Below are 23,214 nucleotides of genomic sequence, written 5' to 3' on the forward strand. Positions count from 1 at the left end.
ATGGGGTATGAGTCAGGAAAATATGCCATTTTGGGAACTTTAGGGACCAGGCAGCTGGAATGAGTCATGGAGGCATAAAAATTAGCACCTGCTGTTTCTTAAAAAAAAAAAAAAATGCCAAGGCACATATACATAGAATCAGTAGGCCAGTGCTAGCTGCTTGCTTGGATCCCTTTCCTTACTTCCACCCAACTCAGGTTGCAAGCTGTCTTTTGGGGACTGACTCTCTTCCTTTTCAAAGTTGTTTAAAAGTTTCTCTTTACGTAGCTTTCACATATATACAAAAGAGTGCAACACAATAGATGTAACCAGCATTTGGAGACAAAAGCCCTGAATGCAAAGCACAGCTCTGCCTATTACTACCTGTGTGACTTAGGTAAGCCACTTAACTTCTGTGGGTCTCAATTTACTCATCTGTAATCGATGGGGCTGACCTAATTTACTTTTTTTTTTTTTTGTGAGGCAATTGGGGTTAAGTGACTTGCCCAGGGTCATACAGCTAGTAAGTGTCAAGTGTCTGAGGTCAGATTTGAACTCAGGTCCTCTTGAATCCAGGGCAGTGCTCTATCCACTGCGCCGTTGACTTCTTTTTTTTTTTTTTTTTTTTTTTTAGTGAGGCGATTGGGGTTAAGCGACTTGCCCAGGGTCACACAGCTAGCTATTAAGTGTCTGAGGTCGGATTTGAACTCAGGTACTCCTGAATCCAGGGCTGGTGCTCTATCCACTGCGCCATCTAGCTGCCCCACCATTGACTTCTAACATCCCTTCCACCTCTAAATCTATGATCCTACGCATTTGTGGGATATTGAAAAGGAAACATTTTTTAACCACCTGTTATGTGCAAGTCACTGTGCTAAACAAAGCACTTTAGAAATATTGTCTTATCCAAAAGAAAAAAAAAGAAATATTGTCTTATTTGATCTTCACAATGCTAGGAGATAGGTGCTATTGTTACCCCCACCTTATAGTTGAGGAAATGGAGGCCAACACAGGTGGTTTGCCCAGGTTCACACAGTGAATGAAGACAGATTTGAACTCAGATCTTCCAAATTCCAGGCCCAGAGCTCTAACTGTGGCACCACCCAGCTACAAGGTGAATGATGGCTGTGTGCTTTGCCTTGCATGTACTCCTAAAAAGAGTGGTTGATAGACCGTCTGACTTGGAGAGTTTGGAGTCTACAATGGAGAAAAGATTTTTGCTTTGTTTTCAGATGAGGGAATTGTGATTTCAAAGTGTAGGGAAATCTGGGTGTGATGTCTGATTCCCTACACAGATACACGTCAGAAATTTATTAGATCATTATAAATTTATAGCCTTAGTGAGTTGCCTGGGACACTGAGAGGTTAAGTGATTTGCCCAGGATCATCAAGCTGGTATCTGAAGCAGGGCTTGAACTCCAAGGATGCTGGTTAACCACCTGGCCAGACTATTTTTCCAACAAAATATTTCCAACAGAAATTAAATAGCAATAAGAGGTTTTACCCATAAGTGCCAAAGGATCAAACATACAGAGAGCTACAAGGAACCTGACATGCCACCTACTCCAAGCCCCTTCTTTTACAGATGAGGACAATGAGGTTCATTGACTTTTCCCAAGACCACACAAGTAAGAGACAGAGGAAGGTTTGAACCCAGGTCCTCTCACTTTAGAGCCAAGAGTACCAACACTGAACCTGGCTATGAAGACCAGAAGAGTTCCAGAAGATCAGAGCAGACAGTGAGTTTATAGTGAGCTGAAGAAGTTAATAAAAGCTTCATAGTCAAGGTGGGGCCCTAAAGACTAAATCATTTTCTCCCTTGAAACTAATTTAATTAAAAAAAAAAAACCAAGTACTGATCTCTATTGTCAAATTAGTCTTTCACAGTGTGTTTCACCAGTTTGTGTTCAATTTTCAAAAAAGAATCCAAATACTAATAGCGACAGCAAGCATATCCAGAAGCCTCATCAAAACACTTCACCTTGTTATTACCGTTAATTATTATCAAGGCCAATTTAAACATTCAGGACAATACTATTTTGCTATTATGTAAGCAGCACAACACGATTATTATAGCAAGCATCAATCATAAAATATACCCATGAATTACAGTGCCTTGATGTTCACTTCCTAAATTCAAAGTGTTGTACTCCACAGTCCAAGGGTGGTATCTCTGCATCTCCCCTTCTTCCAACCCTTCCCGCAGGGCACCTCCTCAGCCTCAACTCCCTCACGGGTACCCTCCATCAGCTGAGGCTAGTATCTCAAATTCCAGAACGGAACCTCACTCCCCTTCACACTCCAGGGGTCCAGGCACATCACCTCGGATCCTGAACAACGTACTGTCTTCAGCCTGGGAGGCACAGACCCTAGCTTGGAGCTCCTGCGCCACGCCCACCCATCTCTCCTCCCGCCCACTCACCCACTCCACACCCTTGCCCCAACACCCTTTATCATGAACGCACTGCAGTGCCTAACTCCGCAGCAGCGGTGACCACCTCCCAAACCCTGGATCTGCCTGGAAGGGGCAGCGCTGGGCTTAGCCCTCTGCAAGGGAGGGCGGGGAGGACCCACCCGGTGGCAGTGGCGGCGGCGGCGGGTCACGTGGGGCGGCGGGGGCGGAGCGTCTAGGCGGGCACTGGGTGGGTGGAGAAAACAAAGCCCCCAGCTGTCAGCAGAGGGAGAGCGAAGGCAGCGCCGACGGAGCAGGTGAGTCAAGTGCATTGAAAGCCCCGCGGGTACCCCCCGCGCCCTCTCCCCTCCTCCGCGCGCCTTAGAGCCGCAGCCTTCTCCCGCAGCCGCGCGCCGCGCGGAGGGACGGGGCGGCGTGGCGCGTCTGCCGGGGAGCCGAGCGGGGCAAGAAGTTGCGAATCGCCGCCCTGGGAGCCCCGGGGCGCGCAACCCGACGGCCCCCGACGACTGGCTTCCTCCTCCCCGCCGCTCGTCTCGGCGCACCTCCCGAGGTCTGGGCAGACACCCGGGTTTGCCACGCTGGCAGCAGCCGTCAGGAGTGACCCGGGCTGGGAGACCTGAGTTGAGGGTTGGGGGACTTGGGGACTTGGGGAGGCAGGATTGGACAGGACCAGTCTGGGTCCCCGGCTCCCTACTTGCAGTCATCTTACCTGGGTGCCAGGGGACCCTGTCAAGGGGTGCGCAAAGCGAACGGGGCACTGACCAGGAAGTCCTGCAAGGCTTAGGACTCGCCACCCTGGAACCCGCTGGGACTCTGCTTGCGGGGGGGGGGGGGGTCCCTGCTCCAGCCTCTCTTACCCCTCGTCCCCGCCTTGGAGTTGTTCCTAAGACAGGGCTGCAGAGAAGTCTGCGCTCGCCTTGGCCAAGGCTGCACTGGCAACCGACGGAATCTCTGCTTCCCTCGGTGGCTATTTTAAGGGGTATGGAGGGGTGACGGGGGTAAGGGGTGGGGGGTTGCTTATTTTACAGGGCAGCCGCGGCATTCACCGTGCTGCTCAGGCTCCGCGCGAGTGAGGAGGAGAGGAAATTAATTGGCTATCTCATTAAACTGAGAATTAAAGTGCCTTGGCTTGCTATTAGCAGCTAGGGGGCCGTAGCCAGAGCTACTGGACTGTTCCCCCATTCACAGCAGGAAGTTCCCCTCAGCTACCTTTGAAGAAGTCTGTCTGGCCCGAATGGTCCTAATAAAGCCCGTAAAGTGGGGGCTATGGGAGAAAAGTGTGGACACAGGGTCCTTGAGGGACTGGGAGGACCTGGAGTGTGCCTGTGACTTTATGACACTGACCTGACTGTATTTTGTCCTCTTCACTAAGACCCTCTCCCCTTTTGGTTTCTGGGGGGGGTCTTCTTAAAAACATTCTGATTTTTAGCTAGAAGTTACGAACACCGTTAAGTTAGAACAGAAAAGGGTCTCTCTCTTCTAGTGTTCTTGAAAAATTAGTTGGACCCCTATTTTGGGAGGAGTATCTAACATCATAGCTCCCTGAATATCATCTCCTCTTAGTCCTCCTGACCTAAGCCCACTTAGTCCGGACCTTCTGAGCAAGAAGAGAGTCATAGACATTGCGGGATGCATTTAGATGATCTTTAATAATCTATGACTTGGTGACTAATTAAAATAAAGGGCTTGTCTTCCTACCCAAACGGGGAGCCTATGGTTTGATGACTTCGTCTTGATTAGCATAGTATCGGCCCTTAGGCCAATTCTGAGGCTATTGAGGTATTGTTCCTGCATACCTAGGGTGTACTTAGTTCTTATCTTAAGATTTATTGTTACCCTACTTCAAAGAGGTTTTAGGGCCGCTTACAGGATACAAAGTCAGTCTTTGAGTGATTAAGAACCACAATGGAGATCTACCTGGTGCTGTGGAAAGCTTGCTTGGTTTAGTCTGGACCTGGGTTTGAATGTTGGCTCTAATATATTATTACGCGTGTGACATTGGCGCTTTTGAGCATCAGTTCCCTCATTTATAAAGTGGGGACGGGGGAAAGAGTTCCTCCTCCAAATGTATCATCTCAAAGGATGAAGGAGTAGCTACTACCGGGCGCTGGAGTAGAACAGATTTCCAAAACTTGCCCTAAAGGGGGAGAGGGAGGGAGGGAGAAACAGAATGAAAATCTTTCTTGTATTGCTAATGTGACTTATGGCAGTGTCCCTCTTTTTGCCAGAGGGGTTTTCTGCCAAACTAATTTAAACAGTAGGAATGAGAGATGTGTCAGCAATACTGAGTTTTGGAAAGATTAGGGAGTGTCCCTGGCCCACATTGTGTGAGCTTAACACATCACACCTTGAATTGGAATACTGATGCTCTTAGAGAAGACTGAGCAATTGAAAACTAGCTATGCCCAATAAAATGCCGGTTTGATTACTTGGGTAGGTAAAGAAAAAAAGACACACTGATAAATGAATGGTGCTTTGGAACAGAAAAACTGATGGCCTTTTTGAGAACAGTAGGACTTGACTGTTTGCCTGTCTGACATCCTCCCTCTGTATTCTGTTTCCTGTTTAAAGACTGAAAAGTGCTGTCAGAATGGCACCCAATTCTTGCACCATCATTGAGGAACATGTGGTAGAAACTTTACATCAGAGTAGTGACTAATGTAAAGAGTTGGTGAGATAGTAAAACCTAACAGGGAATGCACCCAAGGAAGCAAAGCAGCACATTGTACTCTACTGTACTGAGGTGGGGCTGCTATTACTATATAGGAAGTAATTAGAGTTTAAAGTATTTACCCATACATACCAGACTCCTTTGGAAACTACATTGTTTTTTCTTCCTTAATATATAGTCTTCAGTATGTTTGCTTGTCAGAGCCTTTTCCCTGTCTCAGCACCCTCTTACACTATTTCATTTAGAACTCTCACCTCCTAGTCATTCAGGGGGAAAACACAGCCTAGACAGTTTTCCTTCACTCCGTGGGAGGCACTAAAAAAAAGTTATGAAGTTGTTTTATATTTCTGTTAAACCATAAGAATTTAGGTTTGATTCAGAAGTATAGTAGATAAATTGGTTTATAATACTTCTTCTGAGCATCTTTTTTTTTAAGTATAGGAAAACTCTACTGACTATATTATTATTTGATGGATCCGTAAATCTGTCCAGTTAGGCTATTCTTCCACCTGTGTGTGTGTCAGAACCCCTCCATTGTGCCATATACTAAACCACTGGGGATAAGTAAGATGGCATGCTACAGTACTAAAAGCATTAGTTTGGAAAGAGAAGACATGAGGTTCAAAGTGGTTTTGTGACTTACTACCTGTGTGACCTTGTGTAAGTCAGTGCATTTCTCTGAACCTTGGGTCTTTATTGTACAGTGGAGGATTGGTCCATAATTTAAGCTGATCCTCAGATTCCTGCTACATAGTAAGTGTTTGGTAAAGGCTTATCTATTGATTGACTGGTTGGTTGGTTGATGAGATGATGTTAAAGGCCCCTTCTGGCACATAAACAGACCCTGTAATAGGATCTATTCAAATAGAAATGTTATTCGAGGTCTTGGTCAATAATTTTAACCCATATATCACTTATTAACTCCAAAACATGATCTTGAATTTAATCTTTCAGTGCTCATGATTTCATTGATGTGAGTACTTTTCCCACCATAAACAATCACAAACCTTCTATCCCTTAGTAGATAATCTGTTATTGTGACTGAAAAAAAAATCAGTCAGTGACCAGTTTTCTGATTATGAACCTCTTCAGGAGATAGTTGCATAATCTTCCACTGGAGTCCTCAAAATCTTTCCAGCTTGGAATGACATGCCAGAATTTGTGAGATAGACTTTGAGAATCCAGGATCACCTCTGTGATAAAATGAGCTGGAAAAGGAAATGGCAAACCACTCCAATATGTTTACCAGGAAAACCTCTAATGGGGTTAAGAAGAGTAAGACAGGACTGAAAACAGCTCAGCAACAACAACATAACTTTAAAAAAACTTATTCCACTCCTGTAATCAATATATAATAAATATGTAAATTTGATACCAAGGATTTCCACAGTTAAATTTTTTATGGTTTCTGCTGCCTTTAAGTTTTTATGCTTCAAACTTCATCCTTCACATTGTTGTCATTTTCTAAGCTGTTTTCAACTTTTTCCTTACTTTTGACGTTTTCATTATTCTTATCTGAGATCTAACTCAAATAACTTTTAATCTCATCCTTGGAATTGGAATATAGCATTTCACAAGATCATAAAGCTAGATGAGACTTCAGAAGCCATCTAGCAACATCCTCATTTTTAAAAATTGAATAGAATTTTATTTTCCAAAATATATGTAAAAACATTTTGACATCAATTTTTAAAAACTTTGTGTTCCAAATTCTTTCTCCCTCCCTTCCCACCCCCCACCCATAAGAACTCAAGCAATTCAAAATAAGTTATACATGAGCAGTCATGGACAACATTCCCACATTAGCTAGATTGTGAGAGAAAACAGTCAAAAAACAAAACTTCAGATTAAGGAATTGTCAAAGAGGAAAAAAATTTTAATGTGTTTCTATCTGTTTTCAGATACTATCACTTCTTTCTCTGTAGATGGGTTGCAATTTTCATAAGTCCTTCAGGGTTATTTTGGATCATTGCCTTGCTGAAAATAACCACATGCTTCCCAGCAGATCATCTTACACTATTGCTGTTATTCTGTATATAGTACATTTCACTCTGCTTCAGTTCATGTAGGTCTTTCCAGGTTTTTCTGATAGTATCCTGTTCATCATAACCTGTATATAGAACCATAAACTTGACAAAGAATTTTCTTCAAAGTAGGTACCATATGTTTTGCCATTATAATAAATCATCATAACTATTTCCCTCCAACCTATTCCCTTCCCATCATATTTACTCTATTTTCTATAATCTTTTAACCTATTCCTCCTCAAAAGTGTTTTACTTCTGACTGTCCCCTCCCTGGATCTGCACTCCCTTTTTTCACCCTTCCCTCCTTGTCCTCTTCCCTTCCTACTTTCCTGTAGGGTTAAATAGATTACTCCTCCCAATTGGGTGTGAATGTTATTTCCTCCTTGAGCCCACTCTCTTTTTCTTTCTTGGTTTTTTTTTTTTGGGGGGGGGGTGAGGCAATTGGGGTTAAGTGACTTGCCCAGGGTCACACAGCTAGTAAGTGTTAAGTGTCTGAGGCCAGATTTGAACTCAGGTACTCCTGACTCCAGGGCCGGTGCTCTATCCACTTTGTCACCTAGCTTCCCCAACCCCACTCTCATGAGATTAAGGTATTTGAGCTAATTCTGTGTTCTAAATTTTTCTTCCTCCCTCCTCAACCCTCCCTATGAAATCAAGCAATTCAATATGTCATACTGCAACATCCTCATTTTACAAATACAGAATCTGAGGCACGGGGAGGGTAAGTGACTGGTTAGTCTTTTGTCACACAGTAAGTGTCAAAGTTTGGATTTGAACCAAGTTCTTTGACTCCCAGAGTGGATTGTTCAATTGCTCTTTTCACTGCCTAAGGATAATTTCATTGAGTTTGGGGCAGTATTAGATAGGGGTTGCTCTGAGTCTCCTAGTAGTGTCTTTGATAAGTCATTTAAACTCTTGAAGCCTCCGTGTTTCCCTATGTAAAAATGAGAATGTTGGAAATATGGTCCCATCCAGCTATAAATCTATGATCTCAAAGGAAGAAGTAACCACCACCCAAGCACCTGAGGACAGAGCAGATTTCCACAGCTGGGGAATTAATTTACCTCTAGGTTTTTTGGTAGCTAAGGTAAAAAGGAATATGGTTCTTTGTCTTGCTAATGTCACCCCTGGTAATATGGGGAGTGGGGTGCAGAGAAGAAACTACTCCTCACTTTCCCTTGATAGAACAGATACAGTCAAATTATAGCTTCTCCCTGCTCCCCTCCCCCCCACATCTATTCCCACAATTCTCAAGGTAAGCCCCTCCCTCACTGTTTCTTTTTTTGAGCCAGACAAACCTGCTGTGTTTGGGTTTGTTTTTTTTTGTAGAAGGCATTTCTGGATAAGGAGACTCATTTTAGTACAAATAAGTACCTGCTCTACAATTTCTATTTTTAATGTTGACTGGAGCACTGAACAAGTAAGTGACTTGCCCAGAGTCACACAAGCCAGTACATGCCACAAGCAGGTTTTGAATCCAAGTCCTCTTCTGTCCCCCAGCTATTTTATTTTATTATTATTTTTTTTTTTAGTGAGGCAATTGGGGTTAAATGACTTGCCCAGGGTCACACAGCTAGTAAGTGTCAAGTGTCTGAGGCCAGATTTGAACTCAGGTACTCCTGACTCCAAGGCCAGTACTCTATCCACTGCACCATCTAGCTGCCCCTATTTTATTTTATTTTATTTTATTTTTTTGTCCCCCAGCTTTTTACTACCTTGATGGGCTGCCCTTCCCCCCAACTTATCCCCTACTTTAACCACTACAAAACAAAAAAAGTAGAATAAACTTTATGATGTCAAATTGTTTGCTCTAAATTTTAAAGTTATGCTATTGGGGGAACCTTATATTCATTATGTTACTTCTCATGAAAGAAAATTAAGCAGATAATAGATTACTTAAGATTCTTTTTTCCCTACTTTTACTTCTTTTGAATTTGTTGTTGAGTAATATTGGACTCTGTGACCCCATTTGGGATTTTCTTGGTGAAGATACTGGAGTGGTGTGTCATTTCCTTCTCCAGCTCATTTTACAGATGAAGAAACTGAGGCCAAGAGGGTTACATGACTTGCCCAGGGTCACACAACTAGTAAGTATCTGAGATCAGATTTTAACTTGGGTCTTCCTGACTCTAGGTCCACTATGCCACCTCATTTGAATTGAGCAATTTGCACAGTCATATGTGTATGTATGTCCAGGTAGCATATATCAATTCTGTTCCTTCCCATACCACCTACAAATAACTTTCTTGGTGACCCACAGTAGAGTACAAACAATTAGGCAGTGACAGAAAACCTCATAGGATCATGGCTTTAGAACTGAAAAGAACCTTAAAGGTTATGTTGTCCAAACTCCTCATTTTATTGATGAGATCACTGAAACAGTGGTTATGATCACACAGGAAATTAGTGGTACAGTCTGAATTTGAACACAGCCATGCCCCCCCCCCCCCAATACCGAAGCTTTGCTGAGCTGTGTCTCATGAATAATGGATCCTACCTGTATAGAAATGTTTACAATTTGGACAAGATCCGAGCTAAATTATACTTTTGTGCTCTCTATGGGGGGGAAATTGCTTAGCAAATGTAAAACAAACCAGTTTCGAGGGGAGAATATTTGCTCTAAGGGTGAGAAGGGAGGGTGGTGTAGTTAAACGCATACCGAGTCAGACCTGACTCTGCTATTCCCTAGCTGTGTCACCATGGACAAGTCACTTCATTGCTCTGGGCCTCGGTTTCCCCATTTGTAAAAATAAGGGGATTAGACCAGGTGGTTTCTAAGATCACTTCCAGGTCTAGAATTCAGTGTGAGTCTTTGTGAAACGTACAAGTCTTTTATAATGTGCTTTTACAAGTACTTTTATAAGCTGTCACTATGCTAATTGCAAAGCATTATCTATTCATTAAATCAGGAAATCTCAGGACTTCAAACTAAGGTTACAATCTGTTACAAAGAAAAGGTATAATATGTATTGGTAATAAAAGGACTTTTTTTTTAAGCTTGCAATTCTTCTTTTTTACTGATTCATATTGGCCCTCCCTCACCAATGAGTAATCCAAATTAGTGCCTCTAATTAATCCAAATTAGTGATTTGGATTACTAAATTCAGAGGAATTCAAATAGTTATCGAAGCTTAGCTTTACCTGAAGTTTAACTAAGTTAGGAGGATATCTTGTTTGATATTTCACATCTGCTAATTCAACAAAATGTGAACAGTAAATATGCAACACATGGGACAAACGTTAAAATTACAGTAAAAGAAAAGAATTTTACTTAGTTGAAATTACCAGTACATTTGCTTCCAGAGAAACTAATTTACAAAGCCACACACTAAAAAGGCTTTTTATTCTTGATTTATTTTTGTATCTTAAGGACAGAACAATAAGATTCTCTAGACTCTCCCTCTGCTCCATTAATTCCAATGTAACACACTCCATTTATTAAAATGGTTCAACACTAATTTAAATCATTAGTCCTCAATTTTTCCACCTAGTGATGACACAATTAATGTTTCTGAATTAAATATTTCTATTACAGCTCCTCTAATCCCACAGATAGAGTGTTTGCTTTCCTATCTCATCATTTGGATATTAATTTGCAGAAGCAGCAAGTTGGTTTCCTATTTTAAGTGGTACAAGTCAGAAGGTAAATTTTTGAACCTAAATAAATACCAGTAACTGCAACACCAACTCATATAAGGCTAAAGCATAAACTCTGTAGCTCTAAATTTTGGGTCGTGTGTGTGTGTGTGTGTGTGTGTGTGTGTGTGTGTGTGTATACACACACATATATCTATATACACACACATATATATCAATATCAATATCAGGATTATAGAATTAAGATGATTTGTAAAAACAAAAAATCATATATAATTGTGTTAGATATTATACATATACATATATTATATGTATATATGCACACACACATATATACATACATATGTGTGTATATATATATATATATATAACAGGATTATAGAATTTCGATGATTTGGAAAAATAAAAAGTCGTATATAGTCATATATAGTTATGTGTTTGAATTAGAAGTCAAATTCTTTGAGAAATTGTTTCATTCTTTGTGCTTTATGTGTGTCCCCAGTGCCTAGCATAGTGCCCAGTACATAGTAGGTATTTTATAAGGTCTTGTTATTATTGTTAATCAACCAATAGACATTTATTAAGTGCCTTCTTTTTTTTTTGTGGGGCAATGGAGGTTAAGTGACTTGCCCAGGGTCACACAGCTAGTAAGTGTCAAGTGTCTGAGGCCGGATTTGAACTCAGGTACTCCTGAATCCAGGGCCGGTGCTTTATCCACTGCTCCACCTAGCCGCCCCTATTAAGTGCCTTCTATGTGCTGGGCACTGTGTTGAGTGCTGGGGATAGAAAAAGAGGCAAAAGACAGTCCCTCACCCTCAAGAAGCTCACAACCTAATGTTACTTTAAAAGCAGTCAGATTTCAGTTTAACCTACAAAAACCTTTCCTAACCATTAGAGCTATGCTAAAGTGTTAAAGGCTATTTTGAAAAGTACAGAGTTCCTTACTGCTATTTGCTTCCAGCAAATGCTGGATGACCATTTGTCAGAGAAGTTGTAGCTGGGATTGCCTAGAGCATTGAAGAGTTGTGACTCAGAGTCAAACAGGCAGTATGTCTAAGAGCCAAGATTTGAGAATAGTTCTTCCTGGTTTGTTGGTTTGTTTTTGAAGTCAACTTTCTTTTCACTGTACCACACTGACATATACACACATACATGTATATATATACATACACATACACATACTCTCCATGACCCCATTTTGGGGTTTTCTTGGCAACCACTAGAGTGGTTGGTCATTTCCTTCTCCAGCTCATTTCACAAACGAGGTAAATTGGATTAAGTGACTTGCCCAGGGTCACACATCTAGTGTCTGAGGTTAGATTTGAACTCAGTAAGATGAGTTCCTGACTCTCATTTTCTCTCTCTCTTTCACTCTCTCATGCACACGCCTAGTCCTCATTGTATAAGATGAGTATGCTATTCTGGAGAAGAGAAATCCCAACAAATGTATTAAAACAAATTTAGCCTGTTATTGCTTCAAAGGTTAAAATTAAGAGTATATTTTCACAATTTAGATCTGTAGGATTCATTATGTAACCTTTGGGTTACTGTTACAACTGTCAATGTTTACTCCAGAAGTTTTATTTTGACTGTACCACTTAAGTTCATACAAAAATTTGGAAAGTAATTTAACATTACTGCAACTCAATATTTTATTTTTCCAAAAAGAACATATTTCATGTTAATGATATGAAACCACAAACTGACTTTTACTTAGATTACACTTTGGTTGATGACATTCAGTAACTTGATAGAAAATAAATATAATCACTAATTATGATCAAGAGTTATTCTACATTGTTATAGATAGCTTTGATCCTGATAGGAATTTAGCTGAAAAAAATATTCTTATGACATGTCTGATTTTGTTTTATTTTCAAGACTTTAGAATATTCAGAGGAAACGTGGAGATTGTATTGGATTTGTTTTATTTTTATTATTTTTTTATTTTTTGGCGTGGCAATGGGGGTTAAGTGACTTGCCCAGGGTCACACAGCTAGTAAGTGTCAAGTGTCTGAGACTGGATTTGAATTCAGTCCTCCTGAATCCAGGGCCTGTGCTTTATCCACTGCACCACCTACCTGCCCTTTGTATTGGATTTAAGGGTAGTCATTAGGTCATTTGCTACCTACACGATATCTGCATAAAAATTATTTTTAAAAAATTGAAGGCCAGTTTGAAATTCGGAAACTCCTGGAATAATTTAATTTATAAGAACTTGTTTCAGATGCCTTGAAGAGGTGTCTTTACAAAACTTCCTTCTGTTAAAAGAACTTCCACTTTTTTACATCCTAGACTGTTGGTTTTAAGCTTTTTGAGAGTTGATAACCATCTCCAAGGGTTCCTTTAAAATAGGGATTCTTAGCTTTTTTGTTGTCATGGTCCTTTTCTCAGAATAATGTTTTAAAAACCACCAGTCTAGGACATAAAACATAAAATAAAATATATAGGACTATAAAGGAAACTAATTATGTTGAAATATAGTTATCAAAAGACATTTAAAACAAATTTTTGAAAAAGTTTTTGCATTCTAGATTTTTAAAAAGCCTTCTCAGTGGTCCAAAGATGTCCTATACCAAGACATTTTAAAATCTATAAATAAATAATCAATTCTATCAACAATAAGATATGAACATCTACAGATTGGTTTGATTTTATTATCAACATTTGTAGCAGTGGAATATAGATTATTTTCTCCTAAAGTAATTTAAACCAAGTAGTGCAGCTCAGGAAGAAACTGGGGGTTGGTGAGGCGGGAAACAGCTACTAAATAGAACACCAGTCATTACCAGAATGAGCATTCAGGTGTTAATTGAAGTAAAATTAACACTTTTCTCCCTTACAAAACAATGTAGATTCTCTTTTTCTTCTTTTTTTTCTTATTTAGAATTTTATTTTTTTCCAAATTACATGTAAAAAATTTGACATCAATTAAAAAAAAAAATTGTGTTTCAACTTCTCTTCCTCCCTCCCCACCCTACCTCCCAAGAACTCAAGCAATTCAGTATAAGTTATACATGAGTAGTCATGCAAAACATCTCCACATTAGCCAGGTTGTGAAAGAAAACAGACAAAAACAAAACTTCAGATTAAGGAATATTGCTGTTATTTTGTATATAGTACATTTCACTCTGCATCAGTTCATGTAGTTCTTTGCAAGTTTTTCTGATAGCATCCTGCTCGTCATTTTGTTGTTTGTTTTCAATAAAGTAACTAGCAAAAACAATTATGTTTCAGTCTGTATTCAAATATCATCAGTTCTCTCTCTGTAGATGGATTGCATTTTTCATGAGACCTTCAGAGTCGTCTTGGATAACAGTGTAGATTCTAACATATTTTTACCCTATAATACAACTTATAGTTTTAGAGAATTACCTGCACTTCGAAAGGTTAAATAATTTACATAAGGTCACAGAGTTACTATGTATCGGAAGTAGAACTTGGGCCCAGGTCTTCTTGCTTTGAAAGTTGGGAGGTTAGCACCTACTCAATGCAATGCCTCCTCTATGGTTCTAGGCATACTAAGGAAATGTATCTGCTTTTTTGTCTAATAAAAGTAAGAATGAAAAGTAATGGCAGTTATTCCTAACTTACTAATAATGCATGCAAAAATATGCAAAAAATCACATAGAGCTGGCAGAACCAAGGGAATGGGTTGGTCTGCTTTTAAACTTTTAAGACTGCTGTTAGTATGTTAAGTAATGATAATTACTGCCATTTATATAACATTTTTAAAGCTTACAAAGTGTTTTATCTTCTCTGAGATTTATAACAACCCTGTGATATGGAAAGTAATGCTCAGAAAGGGTACGTGGCTTGCTACTAATTGACAGGCACTAGGCTTGAACCCAGATTTTCTTTTTCTTTTCTTGTTTTTTTTTTTTGGTGGGGCAATGAGGATTAAGTGACTTGCCCAGAGTCACACAGCTAGTAAGTGTCAAGTGTCTGAGGCTGGATTTGAACTCAGGTCCTCCTGAATCCAAGGCCAGTGCTTTACCCACTGGGCCACCTAGCTGCTCCTGAACCCAGATTTTCTCGACTTGAATGTCCAGTGCCAGTGTTTCTAGCTTACCGCTTTTCCTAGGCATCATGAAGGAATGGGAAACTTGCTTGATTTTGAGTTGGAGGACTTGGGTTTAAATACAAATTCTGCCACTTAAGTTAAGCAAGACATTTAACCCCTCCATTCTTCATCTGTTAAATGAATTGACGATCACTAAGGTCCTATCTGCAGCTCTGAATATGGGAATTGGGGAAATTGTCCATTAATTTATTTTGTAGGAAATTTAGAGCATATATTTTATCCTTTCACAGATCTTATAACAGCATAGCTTTACAGAATAATACACAAAAAGACCTTCAATTTTGTTGTTGCTGCTGTTGTCCTTTCAATTCAGTAAACATTTGTTCATTTCACTTCAGTAAACACCTACTTATGTGCTAGGCACTGTGAAAATTGAGCTAACTACATTGACATTTAATTTAAAAAAAAAAGATAAAAGTGATGCTTATTTTAATTTGGTATCATGTCTAAATATTCCTTAACTGTATCTGTGGGTAGAGACACTTTTCTGATTGGGCACATCAAAGGATTTTTGTCAACTAGCATCACTTCTCATAACTCCTGGTCATATTCAAAATCAGTTCTGCCATTACAGTGAAAAGTATGTGTGTTAGAATAATGAGACATGATTTTAAAACCCTCCTTTAGAGATCAGATTAACATTTAGTCACAAAGCTTTTAGCTTGGTCACTCTTTCAGGCTCTCAAATTTATTCTTGCCAGTCAACTCAGTCTATGTTGGCTAAGTTCTAATTTGCTAACTCTGATTCTTCCCATCTCCCCAGCCCTGTGGGGAGAGCAACACAGAAAGGCTATGTTTTACATACTACATGTGTGTGCGTGCATGCGCACACTCACACATACTTGATGTGAAACATTTAAAACAGTAATTGGTGAAAAGAGTGACAGTTTCATTTTTGGAGGACCTACAATTTGATATTCTTTGGACTAGTCTGACTTTTTAGGGGCTACATATTTAGAATCATATGTTAGAAGTGAAAGGGACTTGAGTAAAATAATTTAGTCCAAACCATTCATTTTAGTGATGAGAAAATTGAGAGCCAGAGGACGTAAATGATTTGCCCAAAGGCAGAAACAGAAAATTCAAGCCTGTTGACCCCCAACAAGTCTTCTTTTCACCATGCCATAATGCCTCTCAAACCCTTTAGCCAGATATTCAATGCCTCTCAAAAAAGCAAGATATGTTTTACCTTTCAAACTCCATTTTAATTGATTTTTTAAAAATCAGATGAAGAGAATAGTTGAGCTCAATGTTGATGGCACCTAAAAATAGAAGGGACCTGAGAGATGATGCAGTTTAATCTTTTCATCTTACAAATTATGACTTGTCCAAAGTCACATATGTTAGTAGAATTGCCAGGAATGAACCCAAAGTCCTCTAATTCTTTTGAAGGGGGAAACTGAGTCATTTCCATATTTTTGGTCTGGACTTGTGGTTTCACCATTTTAGAGAACCCTTTCCACTGATGCAGAATTGCAAGTGTTGTACAAAGTATAATCTTAAAAACTTGACTGTGCCAATGAGAGATTAAATAAGTTGACCAAACTCATAAAGCCAGTATGTCTCAGAGGTAAGGCCTGACCTGGAGTCTTCCTGACTCCCAGGCTAATCCTAAATCAACTCTATCATGTTGCCTCTTCTCAGGCTGCTCTGCTAATTTAAATACCTATTTGGAATTTTGCATTTTTTGCGTGTAAACTGAGGTTGCCTTGGCCACAGCTGCCCAGTGGCTTAAGTTGTGCACAAGGAACTGAGCATAGTTGTATTATAGATAGACTGTATAGCACTCAGTTTCCCTTCCTTGTAGAAATAGAGTGAATTGTTCTAGGCTTCCAAACATCCTTATGGCTGTACATCCACTCCTGTGAATTATTAATTACAGAAGTTCCTCCAGAATTTTGAACTGTCTAGTTTCTCAGTAAATATTTATCAAGATCAGCTACATAAGTATACCCTTATCTTTGAATTTCTCAGAACCCTTTAAAAATTCTATGAAAAATGAAGATGCTATAAGTAATCACTCTTAAATGTTTATATTGTAGAAGGGACTGTGAAAATTTTTTCTACCAAAAAATGTGGTTTTGCTTTCAGAAGTCATGAATATTTCAAATTGGAATTGCATTTAGGGTCCATTGAAACTGAAAAGTATAACAAATTCATTTGTGTAGATAGCACTATTTTCAGTTTGTGATGTATACACACATATATTTATACACATGCATGCATATATGTATAGACATGTGTATGTGTGTACGTGCACACACACACACACACACACACACACACACACAACCTTCTTTGATACATAGTCTGTGACCCTCTGCAAATTGCTTAACCTCCCAGTGCCCCAGATAACTGTAGTCTAAGGCTATCAGTTGCAGAGCAGATGGCCAGCTTGTATTGGTAGAGAGAGTTTCTTCACTGGAAGTTCCCTATACTAATGCAATCACAAGTCTGCTCCAAAAGGGAAAAAAAAATGACCAGCCTACTGACGTAAACCAAAATCTTTAGGATATTTGAGTATATGCCATAGTATTCTAGAGCCAGAAGTAACTTTAATGATCTAGCTAATCCAACCCTCTCCTCAATTTATACATCAGGAAACTGGGACCAAGAGAAGTTGCTCCAAATCACAAACTAGCTAATGGTAGTTAGGTGGAGAAACCAGATTTCTTCTTGTCTTTCAGGCTAAAATTCTAGAAGGGATTTTGATGATTATGCTTTCTTCTCACTGTAGGGACTGTCGAGCAATTAGTAAATGAATGCAGGCTGATTTTATTTTTTTTTAATTTTTTCATTATTTATTTGTTTTTAGTGAGGCAATTGGGGTTAATTGACTTGCCCAGGGTCACACAGCTAGTAAGTGTTAAGTGTCTGAGGCCGGATTTGAACTCAGGTCCTCCTGAATCCAGGGCTGGTGCTCTATCCACTGCACCACCTAGCTACCCCCGGAGCAATTAGTAAATGAAAGCTGCAGCCTCATGGGGCAGATCAGTCACCACACTCAGAATCAGAAAGTTGTTGTTCAGTTGTTTCACTTTTGTCCAACTCTTTGTGACCCCACTTGGGGTTTTCTTGGCAAAGATATAGGAGTGGTTTGTCATTTCTTTCTCCAGTACCTTTTACAGGTGAGGAAATTGAAACAAACAGGGTTAAGTAACTTGGCCAGGGTCACACAGGTACTAAGTGTCTGAGGTGGGATTTGAACTCATAAAGATGAGTCTTCCTGGCTTCAGGCCCAGCACTTTATCCACTGTGCCCCTTAGCTGCCTGGAGTCAGAAAGACCTGTTTCAAAACACTTCCCCTTCATTACCCTGGGCAATACCTTTATCTCTTAATGCTTCTGTTTCCTTCCCTGTACTTAAGTGTTGGTTGGCATAATTGAATTTTTTTAATCCCCACTCTTTCATGGCAATATACTAGGGCATCAGCATTCCCCGAATGAAGATTATACACTCTCTCTACCAAAGCAGATGATTTCTGTGAGCTGCTGTAGATGAGTACTTCAATCACCCTGCAGTGACTTTTCTGGGGATCATCCTCTGTGAATTTACCTAAGCTGGTCCTCAGATGACAGACCCATAACCCACTACTGAACCTGGGCTCAAAGCCTTTCCTGCTTGGCAGAAACTTCTAGAACATCCACTCTGCTGCCCTAGCCTTCAAGAAGTTGGGGTTCTCCTCTTCATGCCATGAGAAGGCATTGGGGTAGCAGTTCAGTGAAAGGGTGGAGTGGGCCATAGAAATTTCATGGTGGCCCTAAGCTCAGAGTAGTTTCAAAATTACCTTTAAAGTCTTAAATTATTAAGAGAAGGGGCAGCTAGGTGGCACAGTGGATAGAGCACCGGCCCTGGAGTCAGGAGTACCTGAGTTCAAATCTGGCCTCAGACACTTAACACTTACTAGCTGTGTGACCCTGGGCAAGTCATTTAACCCCCATTGCCCCACTTAAAAAGCAAAAAATAAAAAAAAATAAATGTATTCAGATTTTTTAAAAAAATTATTAAGAGAGCAGGAAATTATTTTATGTGTCTGTGATGTTACAATCACATATGAAGCAGGAAAAAGGAAATAGGGAAGCTGAGATTTAGACAACCTTCCCATATCATACCTCAGGGCAGCAATCACTTGATAGGGGCTACATATTGTAAGAGCTGGGATGTGAATATGTTGGAGAAAGAAGTCAGACAAAGGGAGACTCAGTCCCTGAGAATGCTGTTGTCAAGTAGCAGGGAAATGGTAAATAAGGGCCTTGAAGTCAAGTTGTGGAGCTGAGTAACAAGAAATATTTGTTCGCCAGGAGGATGTTGTTTGCAATTATTTGAAAGGAACCAGTGGCTACTGGTACTGCTGATCGGCAGCCAGGACAATAAACCACAGAGACCCCATCATTGAAAGAGGGCAATTATGTTAAAGTCGGAAAAAAAAAAACCTGATGGTTTCCTTTGCCTTTCCCAGTACTGTTCTGTAATGACATGTGTCACCAAAGAAAAAATATGACTTGATCTCACTTTGAGGTAATCGGGTACCACTTTATACAAGGGAGGAGCTCAGCTTACATCAAGGTTGATTGGACTGTCTTTCATTTTTATTGTAAACTCTGTATCTCTGGCACATGTATTGAGCACACCCATAGGAATTGTATAGATCTGATATGGGAACTTCTCAGAGTTCGGCTATGTAAGAAGCTACATAGAGTAGTGCTCATATCTCCCTACTGAGCCACCTTTTGAATGAAGTGAATTGCATCAACAATTGGTATTTTCTTTTCAAGCTGTCATCAGTTAATCAATGACCATTTATTAATCACCTACTATATTACCAGTCACTGGGCTAGAGAGAGAGGTGGGGAGGAGAAAGAGGGAGGGAGAGATGGAGACAGAGAATAATGACAAAGGAGAAAGAGAGGAGAGGAAAAAAGGAAAAGGAGAAAAAGAAAAAAGGAAGGAAAGGAAAGGAGAAAAGAAGGAAAAAGGGGAAAGAGAAAAGAAAAAAGAGAGGGATAGAAAGAAGAGGGAAGGTAGAAGAAAGGGAGAAAAAAGAAACAGGAAGAGAAAGAGGGAGAAGAAGAAAGGAGAGCAAGAGATGGAGAGAAAGGGGAAGAGAAAGAAAGGGAAAGAAATAAAGAGGAAGAATAGAAGGGGGAAAGAAAAGGGAGATTCTGTAAGGTAGAGCTAAAGAGGGAGGGCATTTCAGGAAAGGGGGATAGCCAGTACATTGGCAAAGAGATGAGAAAATGAGTGCCCTTTGTGAAGAACAGAGAGGAGCTCAATTTGTCATGAATGCAGAGTGTGGGAGGTGGGGGTAATACACACATACACATATAAAATGAGGCTGGAAAGGTAAGTTGTGGACTGGTTGAGAAGGTCTTTAAAAGATAAAACAGAGGGGGTAGCTAGGTGGTGCAGTGGATAAAGCACTGGCCCTGGATTCAGGAGTACCTGAGTTCAAATCCGGCCTCAGACACTTGATACTTATTAGCTCTGTAACCCTGGGCAAGCCACTTAACCCTCATTGTCCCACCAAAAAAAAAAAAGGCTGGGGTCTATTAGGGGCAGCTAGGTGGTGCAGTGGATAGAGCACTGGCCCTGGAGTCAGGAGGACCTGAGTTCAAATCTGGCCTCAGACACTTAACACTTACTAGCTGTGTGACCCTGGGCAAGTCACTTAACCCCAATTGCCTCAGAAAAAAAAACACCAAAAGATAAAACAGAAAAGTTTATAATTGATCCTAGATACAAGAAGGAACTACTACAATTGATTGAGTAAAGGAGTGGCATGCTCAGATCTGTAATAAAGGAAAATCATTTTGGACTGAGGTGGGGGAGAGACTTGAGGAAAGAAGACCAGTTGGGAGGCCATTACAATAGTCTGGGTGAGAGACAATAAAGGCCTGAACTAAGGGTGATGGTTGTATGAAAGAAAGGGTTGCATTCAAGAGATGTTATTGAGGTAAGACTGAGGTAGATATGTGAAATGAGGTAGAATGAGGAATCAATAGTAACACCACAGTAACAAACCTGAGAGATTAGAAGAATGAAAGTTCCTTTGACAGAAGTAGAGATGTTTAGAAGAAGGATGGATCTGGGACTTGGGATAGGGGAAAAGAAGTTTAATTTTTGATATGTTAAATTTAAGATGTCCCTAGAATATCCAGTTTGAAATCAAAAGGCTCTTGATTTTATATTTTTCTTTATAACCAAATTATCTGAGAGTCAGAAGCTCTAGGTTGTAGTCCCAGATCTGTTACTGTATAATATTAGGCAAGTTCCTAGCAGCAGCTCTGTTGTATTCAGTTGATTCATATATACAAAAGAACAAATCAGATTTGTTTATAGGAGCAGAGGTTTAGAGAGGATTATGAAGTTAAATCCACCAAGCATTTTCATGTCTGCTATGTGCAAGATGCTGAGTATATACACATAAAATAAGTAGTTTCTTCCCTCAAGGAGTAGATATTCTACTGAAATAATATACCATAAATAAGTACATACATGATAACTTTAATAATTATATTTTATTTTATTTTCAAATGAGGATCCACCATTTTACTTCTCCCTATTCTTCCCCTCCCCATTGAGAAAGTTCAAACAAACAAACAAACAAGAACCTATTACAAACTTGTATAATCAATACAATTCCTGGAATTGGCCATATCTAGAAAAATGTGTCTCAGTCTGTACTCATAATTTTTACCTTATCTTGTCATTTGGTGTGAGATGTTGGTTTATGCCTAGTTTCTGCCATGCTACTTTCCAGTTTTCCTAGCAATTTTTGTCAAATGGTAAGTTCTAACCCCAAATCTTGGATCTTTGGGTTTATCAAACACTAGGTTACTGTGGTCATTTTACTCCCATGTATTGTGTACCTAATCTAGTGATCCATTGCTTTTATTTCTTAGCCCCTATCAGATTGTTTTCATGATTACCACTTTGTATTATAGTTTGAAATCTGGTACTGCTAGGCTGCCTTCCTTCACATTTTTTCACTGATTTCCTTGATATTTTTTTTTTTTTTGGTGAGGCAATGAGTGTTAAGTGACTTGCCCAGGGTCACACAGCTAGTAAGCGTCAAGTGTCTGAGGTCACATTTGAACTCAGGTCTTCCTGAATCCAGGGCTGGTGCTTTATCCACTGTGCCACCTAGCTGCCCCCTTCCTTGATAATCTTGACCTTTTGTTCTTCCAGATTAATTTTGTTATAATTTTTCTAGCCCTATAAAATAGCTACTAAGTAGTTTGGTATGGCAAATTAACTTAGCTAGAATTGTTATTTTTTATTATATTGGCTTGGCCTCCCCATGGGCAATTAAATGTCTCCATTTATTTAAATCTGTCTTTATTTGTGTGGTGGAAATCACATTGTAACCTTTAAATGCTTAACTGATTTTATATTTTATCCTAGACGCAGAGGCAATAGGAGCAGTATGATCTAATATGAATTTCTCATTTTACAAATGAGGAAACTGAGTCTCAGAGAGGTTGAGTAACATGACTAAGGTCCAACAAGGTAATAAGTTACAAGGTATCAAAGGTCCCACTCAACTCTAAAGTTCTGCCCTTCTGGCCTTACTTATCCAACCCCTTCTTCTCCCTTCCTGTTCTCCCTGCCAACAACTGTTTTTGAAAGGTTGATGTTAACATTTTAGAACAAGATATAATAGAGTAATGGAATGGAATGTTCTGCTACTATCTAGTAGTCAAGAAAGTAAAACCTTCTGGCCCCTAGAAAGTCAGTATTAGGCTAATTCTTGGTATTTCTTCTGATTTCTGTTCCTTATAAAAATCAATAAATTACTTTCCTTTTTTCCTCACATTGTATTACATTTAAAAAAATTATTTCATTTTTTCTTTGTTTGCCCATTAGCATACTGAATTATTGAGTTAAATATATTAAGAAGCCACAGTAGCATGATTCACAGGTTAATTTATTTTGTGAAGGATGCCATCTGTTTTCTGCTTGCCCCTGGAAATATAAAAGTGATACAATCTCTACAACATAGAGCACACACAAAGAAAAGTATGTACTCCTAGAAGCCTTTCTTTTGAAATACATTTTGCCCTCTGCATGTACCTCTTAAAGGGATCCCATCTGTTCATCAGTGTGTGTCTGTCTCTCAGACTGGCACATAACCCATCTTTTATTTTACTAGACCAACGAGGAGGCATAGAGGAGGAAGAGTGGCTGAGCTAGGCGCTATGATTGAATACAGTACTTGGAGGAGAGGAAATGGAGTGCAGAACTTGTGATTGGGAACAAGGCTAGGCAGCATAAAATTTGGAGAACAAGAAATGGAACTACGGGCATAGAGCAGAGGGCCTAAAACTTTGTAAATTGTTCACTACATAATGGAGTTAAAAGAAGGAAGTAGAATCTAGAAGTGGAACCTTGATCTTAGCCATTCTTTTGATTACTAGTATTCTACAAAGAACAGTTCAACCTA

At 39.7% G+C, this 23,214-nt stretch overlaps 1 protein-coding gene across 1 annotated transcript in view; it reads left to right on the forward strand.

Annotated features, from left to right (window-relative positions):
* Nucleotides 1–2,615: 2,615 nt before the first annotated feature.
* The window catches only part of MAPRE2 (microtubule associated protein RP/EB family member 2), a 221,565-nt gene continuing 200,966 nt past the window's right edge, over nt 2,616–23,214 (forward strand). The window contains exon 1 of the mRNA XM_044003190.1: nt 2,616–2,688. The gene's annotated coding sequence lies outside the window, so the exon portion shown is untranslated. The remainder of the gene's footprint in view (nt 2,689–23,214) is intronic.

The sequence above is a fragment of the Dromiciops gliroides genome, chromosome 1 (genome assembly GCF_019393635.1).
Source record: "Dromiciops gliroides isolate mDroGli1 chromosome 1, mDroGli1.pri, whole genome shotgun sequence".
Taxonomy (NCBI): Eukaryota; Metazoa; Chordata; class Mammalia; order Microbiotheria; family Microbiotheriidae; genus Dromiciops; species Dromiciops gliroides.